This window comes from Clupea harengus, chromosome 19 (assembly GCF_900700415.2).
Source record: "Clupea harengus chromosome 19, Ch_v2.0.2, whole genome shotgun sequence".
NCBI lineage: Eukaryota > Metazoa > Chordata > Actinopteri > Clupeiformes > Clupeidae > Clupea > Clupea harengus.
The window spans coordinates 15,138,358-15,154,617 of NC_045170.1; positions in this window are offsets into that span (position 1 = coordinate 15,138,358).

Here is a 16,260-nt window from a genome sequence, read left to right on the forward strand (position 1 = left end):
ATGCATATGCAGTGGGGGACGGCTATGAGAAAAGTGGGAGTTCTGGGCAAAATTATGGGAGAAGCACAAGGTGTGACTGATTAGGCATTCTGTTAGATGCATGAAAACTGCAGGGTACAGCGCACGTCTGTTGTGCTGTGAACATTTTCCACCTTATAAAAGCAGGTGTAATTGGGGGCCAAGCAGTGAAGCTGAGGCTCACACTGGGTTTCCACCTTTTGTTATTGTAATGTGATTCCGCAAGCAGGTGTAATTCAGAGCTGGGTGAATCCAGAGATGCATGAATATAGAAGCTTCCAGAAATAATGGGATGAGTGATCTTAGCTCCAGTTTTGCTCATTTTGTACCATGTTAAAAGCAACCTTTACTTTTGTCTTGCCATCGCTTTTTTTTACTTCATCCACTTCCCTACATGTAGATGCCTGCTACACTATTGGATGTGTTTGTTATAGCTGTACAAATGTCAAAGCATTTTTTTTTTAGTGATGTAGAATCACTGAGCTGTATTATGTCTGTCTTTGATGACACCACATAAATACATTCAATGTGTGCTTTCTGGTCACTGAACATACGCTGCCCTCTCTAACATACATAACGTACATCTGCCCTTCATCTGTACATCAAATAATGCATGCACTCACACACTGCACTTGCTAATAGAGGCACATACACATCAGTGTGTATTTTTGTGCACACAAATAGGCTCACACATCAAAGTGTGCATGCCTACACACATACACACACACACACAATTTACACACACACACACACACACAATTTACACACACACACACACATGCACTCTCACTCACAGAGAGCCTTGGCTTGGTGAACTTGTGCTGCCTGTGATTTATGTTGCTGTTCAGTTGTATTAAACACATTACAGCCTGTGTGCTTTAAGTCCACAGGGAGCAGGCTGCCCGTATGGAGGACTGGTGGGGGTGGGGGGATACTCATTGATTCAAGGGGCATTTAGCTTCAATGAGACTCTGTTTTAGCCTCTGCGCTTGGGGAGGCGCTGGTAGAGGAACAGGGAGAGTTGACCCCACCGAGTAAAGCGCATAGCCACTTTTACGCAGGTAAAACTATAGCTCTGGGTTTGCATGCCCACACACTGGACACTCCTTTCATTTTAAGCCATTGCCAATGAGTGTCAGTCAAAATGTTGTTGCTCCATAACTCTTGTTGCAAAAACTAGCCATAAGTAAACCGTGTTTTGTGGAAGGTCTCCATCATATATTTATGCTTGCTTACAAAAATACTATGCTCTGCATCTTGGATAATCTGGCCAACCATAGCTGTGAGTGTGTGTGTGTGTGTGTGTGTGTGTGTGTGTGTGTGTGTGTGTGTGTGTGTGTGTGTGAGTGAGTGTTGGAGGGGTACATTTGTTTACTTTTTCGTCCCAAGGCTTCCAAACAATGGATGAAATGAATGGATTTAATTAATATCTTGAAATAACAAAAAAATATCATCAAATAACGAGATAAAATCTCATAATAATGAGTCAGGCTTTCAATTAGTTTCATCATGTATATTTATTTGTGGTTTCAGGGCTTTTGTACGGAACAGATGGGAAATAGATCTATAGATCTATAACATAAACCCCTATGTTTATTAAGAGTGAAACATCAGTGTGAACGAGTGGAATTTGAAGACATTCATAAATGAGATACTTTAGTGATTAGTTTCAGTGCAGAGGAGAGAAGAGGAGAGGAGCCAGGAAACTGCCTAACACATCACAGAGTAAAGTTCCTGGTCACTGCTCATCTCTCAGCACTTTGTCATTGTCAGAGTTGCAGATGGAGTGTTCTATAAACGGCTCCGGCAATGATGTGAAAATTCAACATTATGCTCTCGTGCTGAATATTTACCACCCCATATACAGGGGGTGGGGGGGGTGGCATCAGAAAAGCTCTAGAGTGAGAAAGAGAGACAGAAGAAAAGAGAGAGAGAAAAAGAGAGAGAGAGTGGTGGGGTGGAGGAATGAGAGAAGGAAGCTTTGAAAACTTTGCTACTGAAGTAGTACTCTGCTGAGGTGTGTTGTAGTATAATGCTCCCACCCTTCTCTCATGAATAAAATATGCTTTTTTTATTGCAATATCCTGCTACCTTGGTTGTTTGGGGTTGTCTTAAACGCCCCCAGAGAAACCGCTGCAATGTTTCTGTCTCCGCTCTCCGGTCAACGCTTCAAGAAGCAGTGGCCCAATATCGATCAGGTTATTGACTCCTTTTCCAGAACGTTTCTATCGGTCCCCAAGAGAACACATCCATCTGGAATCTTCCATCTTGAAACATATGATTCCATAGGAACATATTATTCCTGTCTCATTCCTGTCAATAAATCCAAATCTTTGAAAGGTTTGATGTGTTTCATATGGGCCACGGAGTGCTGCAACAAAAACAACAATTACTCATCATAGTTTTTTTTAGACTTTATCAATGTAGATTAATTTATAGCAGGCCTATTTTTATCAAACAAAGATTTAAACTGACTGTCAGTGTCTCTTCTATTTCAATCTATTCACCTCTCTTACTGGCTCTGTCTCCCATGCCCTTTGCCTCACTGTGAAATTCAGATGTGTGTGTGTGTGTGTGTGTGTGTGTGTGTGTGTGTGTGTGTGCGTGTGTGCGCATGCGTTTGTGTGTGTGCGTGCATGTGTGTGTGTGCGTATCAGAGAGAGTGGTGTGTAAACTTTGGTGGCCCTTTAGTGATAAGAACATGAGTGCTGGCATCCATCCATCTTCATCAGGCTGCCAAAGGCTGCCACTTCCTGCCCTGGTCTCCATGCATTACAGCTCACAGTAAACAGGCAGGCGCCATTAGCTTGACAAGATGGGGGAAGATTACGCCATTAAAACGCTTAGCTGGGGGAGGCCATTTATAAAGCGGGGCCGCGGACAGCATTGTCATTCCAGTCGGGGGATTAAACTCCAGCCGCTCTGATGCTTTTGCCTCTGGGGACAAGATCTGCCCTCCTGGCACCCGACTCTCTCTCTTTTGCCTTCCCTCTGGTGCAGTCACTCTCTCTCTCCCTCTGATGCAGTCACTCTCTCTCTCTCTCTCTCTCTCTCGCTCTCTCTCTCTCTCTCCCTCACTGTTCCATTTCCACTCTCTCTGTCTCTCTCTCTGTCTCTCTTCATCTATCACTTGCCATTGTTGCATTCCCTTTCCCTCTTTTCTCTCACTGTCTCTCACACACTATTTCTCTCTCTCTCTCTCTCTCTTTCTCTCTCTCTCTCTCGGTTTCATTCTGACTCCGAAGCCACTTTGCCAAGGTGTTTGCTAGGTGATGGAGCTCATCGGAATACCTAATGTATTCATGAATTGCTGTCAGGCAAAAAAAAGAAAGAAGCTGTTTTGCCTGTGGTAGCGGTACAGTTGTTCGAATTTCATAAGTGTTATTTGCTCTGAGTGAAATGAGAATTTCTTAAAGATTATTTATTGCCGTTTAAATTGATCTGGGAGCTATAAATCCTTGGTGGCGCGAGGAACATTTTAATTTCACAGGGGAGAAAAGTGGATTTCTGTTGACTGAAGTGGATTTTTTGAAGCAAATTGAATTTCCGACAAAATACCCAGCGGGAGGGCGCCAAGGCTTTGCTTCTATCACTGGCTCAGGTGTGCAACAAAAGCTGACTTTTTAAATGACAGAATTTTCGGAAGAAGCCTAATGACAGCTCACAGCTTCCCTTTGGTAATGCCACACATTTTGCAGATGAATATTCTGAGCATAGCTCAGTTATTCCAACACCTAAGGTGCATCCAGCTCCAGAGGTCTCCTGATTGGTTCAGCATAGCGTCATAGCCACTCTGAGGGTGGATTAGCTGTTGCAACACTTACTGTAAGACACGGCAAACTGTGCAGGTAGCCTCTGGTTTGTTCATCATGGCGTGTTATTGTCACTTCGTATCAAGCAGATGTTTACAGCTGTTTTGTTTTTTTTCCAATGCCAAATTAAAGAAATGAGGACGTAAGCTGCAAACTCAGGATTGATATCTAATCAGAATTGGGAAGAACTTCAGAGAGAGATTATGTGTATTTGCCCGCAAGCATTATTTTGACAGAGATCTATGGCCAAGTTGGATCCAAGAGGGCCAGTCACCAATTATGAAGTCTAAATCCAATAAGCATTAAAGAGATTATGTATCCAAGACGGGAGCAAGAGAGAGAGAGAGTCTCATAGTGTGTGTGTGTGTAGTGTGTAGTGTGTGTGTGTGTGTGTGTGTGTGTGTGTGTGTGTGTGTGTGTGTGTGTGTGTGTGTGTGTGTGTGTGTGTGTGTGTGTGTGTGTGTAGCGTGTGTGTGTGTGTGTGTGTGTGTGTGGTGCCAGACACACAGCACTCAAGCTCTAGTGGCCAATTGGCACTGCTGGATGAAGAACAAAAAGATTGTTATAAGAATACTGAATGCTCCCAGGCAGAAGCTGCAGAGAAGGGGTGGGGGGTGGGGTGGGGTGATAGAGAGAGTGGGAAACAGAGGAGTAAAAGAAAGTTTAAATGTAAGAAGTGTTTTTTGTTTTTTTGTTTTGTTAAAAGAACCATGTATCCAAAGTTACATCACAACTGCATGCGAACAGAGGAGCAAAGCGGCACAGAGGGAGAACAAGAGCATGAGCTTGTGGGGGGACATCAGGCTCGGGGTCTTGCCTCCGCAGCATGGCGCCTATTAATCATTCACAGGAATCCCAGCAGCCACCACGCTGAAGTATGGATTCTCCCGCTAGTTCCTCGGCACACATAGGCACTGACCCTCATGGGCCCCAGTCCTGGGAGGACCAGGCCAACATGCAACATATGGTCCTAAACCACTAACACTCTTGTCTGCTCTACCTCCCAGTGCACTGCATGGCTAAGGCCTCTTACTAGCTGACCTCTGACCTTGGGGTATGCTTTCTGTCCCTCTCTGGTCCCTCCTTCTTATGAGTTATTTTTCTTTCTTTCTTGTGTCACACTCCCTCTCTCCTCTTCTTACCCCCCCCCCCCCCCCCCTGTTCTTGCAATCTTCATCTGCTTCTTTTACAGTGCTTTTCTTTCTGTACTTCTTTCCTCTCCTTGTCTCTCTTCATTCACTCCTCACAGATGTGCTTTCTCCTGCGTTCTCTTGTCTTTGCGGTGTTTGACACACTAAGACTCCCCAGTCTCCGATTAAATGCATTTAGATGCCATTGCGGTTTGGATGTGACAACTTGTGAGACTAACGATGGGGACGTGACAAACCTCATGAACGCACGGCGTTGGACAGCTCAGGGGAACCGTCACGGCAAAAAAAAAACATGCAAAACACCCCAATTAGAGCTACCTCCTCTTGTGATGCTCTTCCTCTCCCTCCTTCTCCTCCTCCTCCTCCTTCCCCTCTCCCGTCTTCCCATCTTAATCAGTTTTTTTTGTTTTCTTCCCCCCAGTTTCTTTCTTTCTAAAAAAGATTCTTCTTTTCTTCTTCTCTTTTCCATCTAATGATACGGGCTACACGAGCGCAAACAGCTCCTTGCTGTTCTTATCTGTGCCGAGCATCACAAAACCATCTCGCTGCTATTCTGGTCTTTTACTGTAGATCAATCTTTTTTTTAAATCAATATTTAATACGGGCGCAAAACCTGCGAGATATCCTTGTCCACTGCCCGTTGAATTGGAAATAATGAAATAATAAAAGGCACCGGGATTGTTAGAGACGATTACGAACTCTGAGCCGCTTCTGAAATCAAACTCCTGCAGCTCATGAGAAGAAAAAAGAAAACACAAAGATCATGCGGATCACCGGCTGCATCCGGCATTCGTCTCCTGGCGAATTGTGCTCTTGCGGCCAGAAAGGTTGATCAATTAGACACTCTCCTTCAGTAAAAGCATGCAGCGCCCCCGGGATGATGAATTCCCTGTAAGCCTATTACACTTTAATGCTTCTCTCTGGCCATTCTCGGCATCCATCAAAAGTACATTAACGCCGAGCGTATGTTGGCTCGGAGATATTGGAGCATAAGCATAATAGTGCATGTGTGTGTGTGTGAGTGTGGGTCTGTGTTTTACACATGTATAATTAATACTGAGTGAGAGAGATCTGGGTTTCACTCTCCATGGTTTCTCTCTCTCTCTCTCTCTTTTTCTCTCTCCCCATCGTAGTCATTACCAAATAGATAGACAGAGCGACGCGGGGTTCATAATTAGAGCATTTTCAATAAAGCTCAGGGTCATTACAGTAATTTGCAGAAATATTATCTCGTTCCCTCTCCCTCGGGTAGTCGGACTCCGATGTTGTGGTGTCGGTTTCCTACGTTCCGTCTGTCTGCCAGCGATTTCTCACAAGTCCACAGTACACCCCGACTCCTACTTTCTATAAAATGGAGTGGTGTCAGTTGCTTTGCCTGTGCTGTTTGTTCGGATATTCCAGAAATTGAGTTCTTGGTTGGTATCTGTTTCACCGAGGTTTATGATGAGGGTCAGATTTGAAGTAAAAAGGTCAAACATAAGTATGATGCACTATGAAGACATTGGCCGAAACAAGAGAAAACTGTAAAAATCTTTATTGGTCGCTGATTTGCTGTAATTAATTAGATAATATATTGTCATTACAGAATATGTTAACTATTTATACAATTTTGGTCATCTATATCAGTGTCATGTTATTACTCATTTGTTAGTTACTTTCTTTTTAGCAAACTGTATAATACTAGATAAATAATGATGAGAAACAGAATACTTTAATGCTTGTTATTCCATACGACCAGGGTTATGGTTAGAAATAGGATTAGGGTTGGTGGTACAGAGTATAAGAACAGTGTACTAATATACACTGACAATTAGCACCTAATTACATTTTACCTAATGGTAAAGTAACTCAACAAGGGCTACATAATACTTTTCTCATGATTCAAGTTTGCATTAATATGTAACCAAAACTGGTTAATTCATTAATTAATGTGCACATTCTGTCGGAAAAGTGAAACAGTGATTATGCAGCAGGCATAATTAGACAGTCAGATGCCCAGGTGTCCATTGTCTCAGGGGGATGTCACCTCCCCTTCTCTCCTCTCCTCATCCATCCTGTTCCTGTGTGTGTGTGTGTGTGTGTTTGTGCGTGTGTGTGAGAGTGAGTGTGTGTGTGTACGTGTTTGTTTATGTGTGTGTGTGTGTGTGTGTGTGTGTGTGTGTGTGTGTGTGTGTGTGTGTGTGTGTGTGTAAGAGACAGAATGTATGCATGTGTGTGTGTGTGTGTGTGTGTGTGTGTGTGTGTGTGTCTGTCTGTGTTTGCGAGGGCCAGTAAATATATGTGCATCCTGAGCAGGCCTGACTGCTGCATAAAGCATCGTGTCATCGTGTTTACCCTGGTTTCTCCTTGGAGCCTCCACAGCTCCTACTGTACAAACTTTCCCCCGGCCCACTGACAAGACTGTATCAACAGAACACATGTTCAGACCTGATTACCATTCACTTCCTCCTTGTTCCCCCACACTTCTTATCAGCTGATGTGTTGAGCAAGTGTGTGTGTGTGTGTGTGTGTGTGTGAGAGAGAGAGAGAGAGAGAGAGAGAGAGAGAGAGAGAGAGAGAGAGAGAGAGAGAGAGAGAGAGAGAGTGTTTTCTTGCAGTGGGAGAGGTCAATAGAGCGTCTGAGAAAACACACCACGTTTCCTGGTTGTCATGGGGTCAGTCCCTGAGCTCAGAAGACACTGACAGCCAGGCTTGTCTTCTATCATGTTATCATTGCCGGAGCCAATGCAGTAAGAATGAAAGAGGCTAGGGACAGAATGAGACCAGAAAAAAAGGGAGAGAAAAGGCCGAGAGAGAAGGACAGATAAAGAAAAAGAGACAGACAGACAGACAGAGAGGAGGAGAGGGTGGAGGAGGAGGGATCGTGGGTATTCTCTGATATTTTATTTTCAATCTGGTGAAGGATACCTTCAGTTTGAATTAAGACACAGCTCTACTGCAATGTCAATGATAGCAGACGTCTCGCGTGGGTGCGAGACACGGCGGCGGCTTTTCTTCTGAGCGCTGCTGCGCTCTAATCGCATTTTTGGGGCCGGGGGTGTGGGGGTTAGGGGGGTGTGGGGGTTAGGGGGGTGGACTGAGAGGAATGAAATGAAATTTGCCTCGGTGCAGGGGAACTGTTACATTTCCAGTTCAATTATGTGCAGCAAGTTTCACCAGGCTGTCAGCTCCAGGCATTAGTTTATATTGCAAAGGCTTTGACTAGATGTATTGGATTGAACGTTGATAATTAATTGGAACCTAACGTGTGTTTGTGTGTGTATGTGTGGGCGTGCATGAGTGCACGCGCGCGCGTGTGTGTGTGTGTGTGTGTGTGTGTGTGCGTGCGTGCGTGTGTATGCCCCTATATGTGTTTGTATGCCTTTATTTGTGTATGTATGTGTGTGTGTGTGTGTGTGTGTGTGTGTGTGTGTGTGTGTTTAGATGCATCTTATTGTGTACATATGTACATGTCTGTATGCATCCAGCTTTGCATTACCATACTTGCACACCTTCACGTGTGTCTCCACCCTTGTGTGTGTCACGTGTGTCATGATTATGGATTTCCAAGGCGCCAGCTCGAGACTTAGAGACTTTGGCACCAGTGACACGCTGACGTCCAGCCTTTTGCCTTTTTGAGGACCAGGCCCAATTAGACTCCCCCAGGTTCCTTCAGTGACACCATGACAGCGTCTCCCGCCGCGCAGGGCACAGAGACCCCGTAATGAGAAGCCCGAGAGCCGAGCGAGCCAAGGAAAGAGCACACAAGAAACAGCTCCTTCAGAACACCGCTCCTTCAGAGACGGCGGCGCAACGCGCCAAATTGGACCGGTTCACAGCCAGGGGTTTTGGGAGTGTGTAAATTGGATTGCTTTCTCAGACTTAAATAGCAACGGGGAGCAGGTCGGGTTTGACCGGCTGGCTGGTTGGTCTCGGCTGGTTCTCCATATCTGAGGTGTGATCTGAGGTGAAGGTGAACCCGTAAAGGTAGCCAGGGATCATCAAGTGTTTCAAACTCTGATTGGGGATTGGGGAGGGGTGCAATGATAGGCAGCAGAAAGGGTGCAGGATGAAGTATGACTGTCATTTCCTCAATTTCCTGCTGTTTCATCTCACTTTCTGTTCCTCTGGTGTCTCTCCCCACCCCTGCCCAACCCCCTCCCCCTAGTGCTGTCCAATAATGATCATCCATCACAAGTGTACTTGCCGTCTAAGATGATGATGGCGATCCGATGACTTCCAACTATTTCACCCCCATCCGTTCAAGGAAAAAGTATGGGGAGACGGCTGGTCTCATTTCCTCGCATGATTAATCTGAAAGGGGAACCTAAAGAAACAATTATCCCCAGGGCCATGTTGTGAAATTAGAACTCCCGCAATCCCTCTCCCCCAACCATAAACCTTAAACAAAAAAAAACAGCCTGACCACGAATTGCTTTATCATACCAATCTTTATCATTAACGTTATCTTCCAACGTTTCTCCGCCTTCCATTCATTATGATAGCCGGCTATTTCCGATCCGCTGCCAAGCTGAGGCATCTATAGTGGCCTCGGGCACAATGGACCCGCATTATCTTCAGATGATGTGAATTATACAGAGGCAAAAGCAATTAAAGTTTCACAGGGAGTTTGGCCTGCCGGAGATAAGCGTCTATTTCTGCAGCAGTTGGGCTGATGAGTCCAGGGAGGGACGGCGTTAAAGACCCATCTTCCACTCTAATGGCTGAGATGGAGAATGAGTATGCAGATCATCGGAGTGTGGCAATTATCACTGGATTGTTTTGATTTTGCTGTTGTTGTTCATTTATCCTCATTAGAAGCCATGCTGTATACATTAAGATCTGATTACACTACACAATGGAAGCTGGAGAGGTAAAATATTCAGTAGTCAGAATATTCAGAAGATTGGTTTCAATTCTGTGGCTCTACACGTGATTCCCTAAAGTGTCTGATGTAAATTGTGAAACACATCAGAGGTGGAGATTGTGATTTTTCTTTCTCTCCATGCTGTTAAAAATTCGATCTTATCACCACAGGACAGAGTAAAAAAAAAGAAAGAGAAAAAGGAGGAAAGGTTTAAGTGTAAAGAAGTTTAAAGCGAAGACATTCCCGTGCGCTGTCGGTCCCCTCCCCGCGTGTCGCCCGTCTCTGTGACAGAAAGAGAGACGGGCAGCCACTGTGATCGGCGGCCGGGGTTTGGAACAGGCGGCCCGGGCGCCCGCCGCTCCTCGCTTTCATTTAGCAGGCAATCTGCCAGCGAGGCGGAGAGAAAATGAAACCCAGCCTGTCTTTTCATCACCGCTTGAAAAGCCTCTCTGTTTCCTCCTAGTGTAGCCGTCGCTAATTAGCTCACCCGCGAGATTACCCAGAGGACCCCTGAACCCCCTTGCCCTCCTGCACCCCTCCGCTCCCCTGACAACCCTCCCCTGACAACCCTCCACCCCCCCCTGCCCCCCCCCCCCCCCTCCATCCTCCACACTCATCTGACGCATATAGTTTGCCGGTGAAAAAAATGGAAACAAAAAAAAGAAAAGCTCTGTGTCTCCTTGATGGTAGCTACAGTGGGCTGCTGCTGTGCGACTCTACGTTACTGAGCAACGAGGGGGAGGCAAGCCATCCTGCTGTGCCTGGGCCTGCATCAGAGTGTCAGGGCAAAGGCAGACAGGCGGAGAGACAGCCAGGTACTAAAGGGGGTGCCAGGCTCCTCTCAGCAGCACCACTGCAATTAGGATTACAGCTTTTAACATGCCGTGTGAAATATATCATCGCTATCATAGAGAAGAAAGAGGGATTGTGCAGGAAGAGAGGGAGGGAGAGTAGAGTCGATCCATCTTTCTGTGGCAGAGGATATGGCCGTTGGGAACACCTGGGATAGTGAGAATAAATTAGTGGTTTGGTATTAATCTGGGTTTCCATGCTTCAAACAGACTGCTGAAGCTCCACCTTTTCCCTGAAGTCAAGTTTTAGAGCAAGTTGGAAGGATTTTTGTGTGTGTGTGTGTGTCTCTCTCTCCCCCATCTTCAACTGGTGTCGGGTCACCTCAGGATATCGTCTGTGTTTGGAATGAGAGGGTGAGAAAGAGAGAGCTGGAACGAGGGGAAAGTCAAAAGCTGTGTTGAACTTTGTCATGCGCATGCCTCTTTCAATTTTTCAGTGGGCTGAGAGGTTTCAAGGTTTTGTTTTTCATTGGCCTCTCTTCTCCCACTCCCTCTCTCTCTCTCCTTTTCCCCTTTCTGACGCGTCATATATCAAAAGCACTATTTATTTAGTTTCAACTCTCAAAAAGAATGCAGCTGATTTTCTGTTATCTAAGCATTCCTCAAACACTACCTTGATTAGAAAACTCAAACTACCAGAGCTCAATAGCAAAATTACTCTTTCATTTTTGTCTACTATAAATATCACTTCAAAGATGGTCTCAGAGCACCCTCTTATTTTGGGCTTTTGTTGCAGACATACTTTTCAGCGTTTTAGTAGTTTCTTCCTCAAGCCAATGCGTCATCTCAAGACAAAAGTCTTCTGGAATTTTCTCGTGACTTAAAGTGGTGTGACACCTCAATGGAAGAGTCGCTCTCTCTCTCTCTCTCGTTCCTGTCGAAAGGGTGTTGTCAGCTGTAATTGCCTGGCTGAGGCCTCAACATCCCTGTCGCTCATTAGCTTCAAGACTGTCTCCTGCTTTCCAGGAGGCCAGCACATATTAATTCTCTCTGAACTGCCAAAGCCAATCAGACTCAATGGCCAAAGTGAATTAATATGCTTACGGTCACTCACTCCCCGGGAGGCGTGGGGTGGAGGAGGAGAGGAAAGAAGAAGAGAGGAGAGGACAGGAGATGGGTGGGAGTTAGGGGATGGTAAGTAGCTGAAAGGAGATGAGTAAATGGAGAGGAGATGAGGTCAGTATTAAAGACAGGGGATGAAAGCTTTTGGGGGGCTCAGGGTTACACTGGGAAGAGATGAGGTGGAGGTGGGGGAGATAGAGGGGTTGGTTTAAGGTACAAAAGGCTATAAAAGGTTGGAGATGTGCAGGGAAAACTTAAAATTACATCACCTCTGAGGTGGAATCTGCTGAATTGAAAACACATCAGTATGTTTTCTGTCTCAAAACTAGCGACTTGCTACCTGACCGTGTAAGTTTCTGAGGGAGTAGTTTTTAAAAAGCACATAATCCAATACAAATTAACACCCCTCTGCTACAAGCTATTGAGAGTAAGGTAATTGCAAGGCCCAACTCACAGCAGTTCATCATTCAGCTTGCAGGTAAAAACAAATCAAAATTCAGCTTGATGTAGAGATTAATTAAGAACATGCAGGGTGAAGTTTTGCTTTTTGCTTTTATATGGATATGAAAAGCACAGTATGTGTCTTTCTTTTAGAGTGTACGTGTTGCAACAAATGCACCAAGAGAACCACTCCAGAGGTATGGCTGTAGGGCGAAGAGTCAGGATGTCTGTAGGGAGATTGGATGAAATTTAAAGAGATAGTTCTTTTGAAGAAATGCCAGTGATTTTTTTCAACCAGTTAATAAAACAGAAGAATGAGAGGCTGTCTGTCGAAGTCAAAGTGAAAGAATAAAAGCCTTACATAAATCATTTAATCTACCCTGTTCGTTTGCAGGTTCTCCAGACAGAATTGCCGCCGTAATCCCTGTTGATGAAAATGTGTGTTTTCTGTGAAGTTCGGTTTTGATGATAATTTCAGGGGATAGACGAGCGTTTGATGTCAGCAAGCTTTGGAAAGGGGGTGGTGTTTATGAAAACAATGAAAAATAATCAGGCCCAATCAAGAAATGCCTCATTCGCTCTCTTTTCAGCAATAATGGTGAGGCTGTTCTTGTCCACAAGCACATGCACAAGCAGAATTTCAAAATCCGTTTCCTCGGAAAGAGTGTCCTCACTTTCTGCATGTAATTTTTGGCACAGTGCAAAACATTTTGTCACTGTCTTTGCCTTTACCAAACCCACTGACTTCTCTTTCTCTAAATCAAACATTAAAACATATTTTTTTTCCACGACAGCTTGACAGTTTAACACAGCTTTACAATACTAATGGCTTTTGAGGGGATTGTGTATCCACATATAGAGCATTAAAAGCCATCCTTGCCGTACTTAATTCACAACGCTCTCTTGTTACTGGCACAAAAACACTCCCCAGTCCTTGTTGTTGGCTCAAACTACTTCCAAAACGAGGGCCAGCGCGGTGGACTCGTCAACTTCTGGAACAAGCACGTGGCACAAATCTAGAGTCTTATTAAAGAGAGTGTTGTGACAGTTACGGCGAGTGACACACTGGTGCTAATTTAACATGACTTTGTTCCCGGCATACTTTTCCTATCTCAGAGAGAATTTTTTTCCTCGCAGAGGTTTGTGTCCTCGAAATAAGCTTTGAGGGCTGTCTGAAGCAATGGGGTTACGGGCGTGCCTATTTTCCGTGGTTGAAGTAGAGCAGAGAGCAGCGTCTGAACTGAGTGTGTGGATGGCTGTGAAGAGAAGCTGAGCGCGAACGTGAAATCGTCCCGTGGGAGCTGAAACAGCAGGGAATTCATTATCGGGGGTTCAAGTGACAGTCGTGTCGCACACCGTACACTTTTCAACCTTTCCTACGGGGAGTGCTCAAATCTGTGAATTAGCAAACAAGAACCATGCTCGCTACTGTCAAGAGTGCTTTCAGCAATACCCACAACTATGCATGTGTAAATGTGACTGTGCTTTTCAAACTGGGCCACAGTTAGTCTAGTTTGTTGTGGAGCGAACACACATTTTCTTTGTATTGACAATGGCTCGGGGGGCCTGTTGGGTTGGCGCGCCGCCCAAGGAACCGCAGTCTGCTCGTCCGAACCAAGCAGATCTGTAAAACCGTAAGGATCCTGTCGGTTGCATTTAGTCAAATAAGGCGCTTTGTGTAATATTGAAACTGTAGAGCTGAAATGCGTGTGTGCCAAACATGACATGAGCTCAAGGTGGCATTTACCAAAATATTTGTGCCCAGTTAAATGACACATACCAGTGCTTGAATAAAAATAAAATGCATTTTCTTGGCTTGAGTGAATTCGAAAAACTTGATTTCTATCTTGCATCTGCATTAAAGATCTGCGACAACATTGGTTATAGTTAATGATCTGTTCCAAAATCCTTCCAAATGTTCCTTCAGGAAGAAGTGTAAGTGAACCTGGTTAATTTGCACAAGCCACCTCACCCCCTTTGCTCACTCTAAAGCAGGTTCATGTCAACTGTCCCCCTTTCCCCAGAGTGAGTTTCATTACCTCATCTGTAACCAATGATCAGTCATGGAAGTGATAAACAGTCCCTCCCCCTCGATAATTGCCCTAATTTATTGGCTGATGAAAGACACGGATCGCTTGTGATGAGTTCCAGCGTTTGAGAGACAAGTGTCTCTGAGTCTGCTCAAATGGCCTCCCCGGCATTATATTTTTAAACGGACTCGCTCAAGGTCAACGCCCTGGTTTTCAGCTCCGTAATTGTGATTATGCAAATTGACATTGTCTTTAAAGACAATAAATGCGATGTCTGTCTTTAAATAAGAAATGCACACATCGCCTCTCTGCGCAGTTAGTTCAGAAGTGGGTAAATGGGGGAAAGATTGGCCTTGTAACTCATGTTAGGTTACCACAGCAACAGATTTATTGTTTGCTGTCTTTTCGTTTTCATGCCCCGGGAAATAGCTGTTGAGTAATTCACTTGTGCATCTGTGATGATGTTGCGTTTGTCACTGACCATTCTAGAGGGAGAGAGAAGGAGAGAGAAAGAGAGAAGAGAAAAGTGCTGTATTTGATACATCCTTGTTTGGCTTGAACCCTTGAGAACAACTGCAGGCAATGGACCACTGAAAGAGGGAGGGAGGGACAGAGAAGAAGAGGATGGAGGCAGTGGAATAGGGGCCTCATTTGTAGCTTGGCCTTTTCTGTTTTGCAATCTATTCTCACAAAACTGTTTCGTCTTGCGGTTGGGGACTGTGATTCGAAGATGTTTGGGGGGCGGGTGTTGGTGGGGGTGGGGGTTAGGTCTGAGGAGTGAGCAAAGTACAAAATAAAGCTTACCCAAGTGTGTTAAGAAAAGAATGCAGCGACATAATCATTTTACCACCCCAGAATTACTGCAATACATCTTACATAAAATGCTGCAAATACCAGTCTAATGGATGGAGGTTATTACATATGAATTGTAATGTTCAGGAGAGGTCCAGGGGGGCACATAATGAAAGGACATGTTGCTGGGGAAAAAATAGGTGGCCATATTGTAGCCATTTCTTTTTATCACAGGTTTTCACCAGGGAAGGAAGGAAGAAAAATAAAAGAGGGTGGTGGATTTCATTTGGGTGTTTTGTACGCCTCTTGTCATTGGACCTTAGACGGGGGGCTGACGGGGGGTGGGGGTGTATTTCTGCTCACCTAGGATTTGCCGTTCCCCCGACAAGGGTAGGATGAACCTCTGTCTGATTTATGAGGTCTAGTTGGAGAGGGATGAGGGAAGAGTGAAGGACCCTGTTGGAAAGCAGAGAGACGGGAAGGAAGGAGGGAGGGAGTAGGGGGAGTTGAGAGTTGGGGGGGGGAGGGGGGTGGTGTGTGAAGGAGGGTGCTTTATGAAATGTAATTAATACTCTTATCACCTTTGTTTCACCTGCTGTGATGGCGCTGCGCTGGTGCGGAGATGATTCCCATGAATCACAACATAGCGAGAGAGAGAGAGAGAGAGAGAGAGAGAGGAGGAACTGCCGGGAAAACAAGTGCGCCTGATTTTTGTTGGACCGTCTCCACAGCAAGCCTGGGAAGTGCTTCAATTACTGTCATTCAGAGGGCGCTCGTGGAAACAGTGCACCGTGACAAAGAGAAAACAAGACGCCTAATGTCAGCCGACATCAGCGCTTGCATGGCAATTATCTTTTTACGGCACAACAAAGCAACATGCCGGCTGGTTGCAGACTTAATCCATGTGTGCCCGACGCTGTATGTGATATAAGCACATTTTATCTGTTGGATTTTCCTTTTTTACGTTTCTGATCCTGGATCAGTACGCCACACCGTGCCGACGGTCTCTTTTCTAACATGAACATACAGATCCACAGGCCTGGGCTTTGGTGTTATGTCAACAGAGGTCATTCTGTTGAGATACTGTGGATGGCGTCACTCAAATATGCTTATGATGATTGCTTTTTATCTGGTTGGCTTTATTAACTGCCTCTCGGGGGTCCGTATAAATATTCATGGTTCTTGGTGCATAAATGTTAACAGTATGGGTCAGTCCAGGAAATGGAATTGACTATAAAAGCAACTCCAGACCTCATT